Here is a 2,884-nt window from a genome sequence, read left to right as displayed (position 1 = left end):
GCCACAAGCAGCCAAGAAGATTGGCAAAGACAAGACCGAAAAGAGGCACAACTCACAAACAGCCACAGACTCACCTGATAGAGAAAATCAAGAAAGAACCGAACGGAGCACTCAAAACCACACCAAAAATCCCACGAAGAAAAGGGAGGAAAAACAACCTCAAGCATCTCCTGAGCAGACTGCCATAATGAGGGAAAATACACCCAAACAAGAATTGCAGGAAACCAACAAATCGAACGACCAACGCAATGTAGCAGGACCCAAGGAACCTTCCAACCAAAGAGAAACCCTAACCAACACCACTGAAAACACTCAGCTGCACGATAGAGGACAAGACGGTATTACCACACTAATATTCCACCCTGAGTACCAATCAAGAGGCCCAATGGACATCCTTAATAGGGGAAATATATTACGGCTGCTGAAAACCATAGACAGCCTCAAAACTATATCATCAGCTGACTTGGAATCAGTAGAATTTATGGAAATCTTGAGGCAACCCGGAGCAGAATCAACAAAAACAGTATGGGTCACAGGAGAACTCCCCAAGTGAATATTAAAAGAAAAAGAAAAGTTTGACTCTTGGGGAATTAAATTAGAACTCTCTTCTCAAACAAGATATCCAGACCCCTTATTTTACGACAGTCAACAAAAGAAAACAAAAGAGCTATCTCTCAAAAAAACTGTTCTAAGAGGAGCACGAAGCAAAACACCAGAGAATCTAGTGTACTTAGACCAGTCTGACACCAGAATACTGGCCAACGATAGCCAGCCCTTATCTAACTGGAGCTGGCTCTCAAGGACCATAAACGCAAAAGAGTCAAATCAATGACAAAACAATACAAAATTAACGAATTCCACCAGTACACTTAGCTTATGCTCATGGAACATCAACGGCCTAAGCGACAAGCTCTCAGACTCGGACTTAAATTCCTACTTGACAAAATTTACTATTATCTCTCTGCAAGAAACTTGGTCCGAGTCTCCACCAGCGCTATCAGGATACAATCTGATCTTTCAACCACCTACTCAGAGCTCAGTGTTCGGCCACAAGAAAGGTGGTCTCGCCATATACAGCGCGCTTTCAGTGATAACGAAGGCCGCCCCACTAGACTACAACATAGCCGCCCCAAATGCACTGCAAGCGATACGACTGTCACTCCACGGGCAAGACACAAACGAGGACATCATCTTAGTGAACCTCTACTTGCACCCCAGGGAGAAAAAGAAGGGAGCACAACAACTGAAGGAAGAACTCGTAAAACTATTGAAAACCGAGAACACAAATAGCCTAATTATCACAGGGGACTTCAATCTAAATATGCTTAGCACCTTGGATCCTGAAACCAAAGACGACGAGGACCCGTTCGCCTGGGAGTACAACCACCAAGACTGCACCTCAGGAGGCAGAACCACAAAAACATCAAGGAGCCTGCTGGCCAAACTAGAAGAGCTGGGCCTTAGGGCACTTAATGGTAGATTTTCAGGCGATCGACCGCAGTCTGCAACATTCCACAGTACACTGGCAAGCTCCACAATTGACTTTACCTTCCTTTCTCGCAGCCTGTACTACAGGGTGAGAGATTTCCACATCAGCCCAATGGATTACAGTGACCACCTGCCCCAGGAAACAACGATAATCACACCGACGATACCAAACCCGCCAGGCGCCAACAACCTGGGTACGGACTTTACAACAAACGAAAAACGGGTAAAATGTAAAGTTACCGACCCACAAAACCTTTTAGAGCAAGCGAAGCACGCTCTCCACGAAGCGCAGCTCGAATCATCAAACCTGATAATACGCTGGGAGGTATTCACAAAAAAAATGAAAGACATCGCTGAAAGAAAAGTGCACACAAAGCGAGTAGGCAAGACCAGCGATGCGATACACAAGAACCACTATAACTTCGGAAATGATACCAATCTAAAAAGACTGAAGACACAAATTAATCACACTCTGCGAAGAGCAAAAACAGATCCCTCCGCCTACCAGGCTTTAAGACAGTTAAAAGGCGACCAAAGGAAATTAATATGGCAACTAAAAAAGGACGCAGATGAGACATTCTGGGGAAAACTCCTATATGACGCCAAGACAAACAACAGCGCACAGTTCTGGCAAAAGATTAACGGCCTGACCAACCAGCAAAGCCTGGCGATGGAATCCCATGTGACGGAAGATGCCTGGACAACCCATATTAGCACACACTTCTGCGACACCAACGAAACACGGATAGAAACTGGCAAAACCAACATCAGGAGCAAAGAATACTTGCCCCCACTAAAAGAATCCTTGACATCCAACGAAGCACTATCAATTACGGCTCTACAAATAACTAATAGGATTTCCAAAGGGAGAACAGAGGGAGCTCCAGGCCCCAACGGAATACCCCCAATAATATTCAAGCAGGCACCAGAATACTGGGTACCTACTCTAAAATCAATGTTTGAAAAAATATGGCAGACTGCGACAATTCCACGATCATGGAGGGGAGCAATAATCTCACCAATATATAAAAAAGGTGACAGGAAAGATCCAAGAAGCTATCGGTTAATTGCCTTATTAGACAACGAAGCAAAATACTACGCTGGCCTCTTACTTCAGGAACTGACATTATGGGCTGAAGAAACCTCAGCAATTCCATTCAATCAAACAGGCTTCAGAAAAAAACATGGGGACGACCACAAACATCCTTGCCTTGTCACTCCTGATCGACTCAGCTCTACAAGGAAAACAACCCTTGTACCTGTGTTTTATTGACTACAGCTCCGCCTTCGACCGCGTAAACAGACACCTGCTGTGGCAAAAACTGGAGAGAATGAAAATTCCAGCAACACTACTGAACCAACTAATACTCCTGCACAGCGACACTTGGGTCCAGGT

Source organism: Lissotriton vulgaris, unplaced genomic scaffold, assembly GCF_964263255.1.
Source record: "Lissotriton vulgaris unplaced genomic scaffold, aLisVul1.2 SCAFFOLD_1554, whole genome shotgun sequence".
Lineage (NCBI taxonomy): Eukaryota > Metazoa > Chordata > Amphibia > Caudata > Salamandridae > Lissotriton > Lissotriton vulgaris.
The sequence above is the reverse complement of the archived record's forward strand: the minus strand, read 5'-3'. Positions refer to the sequence as shown.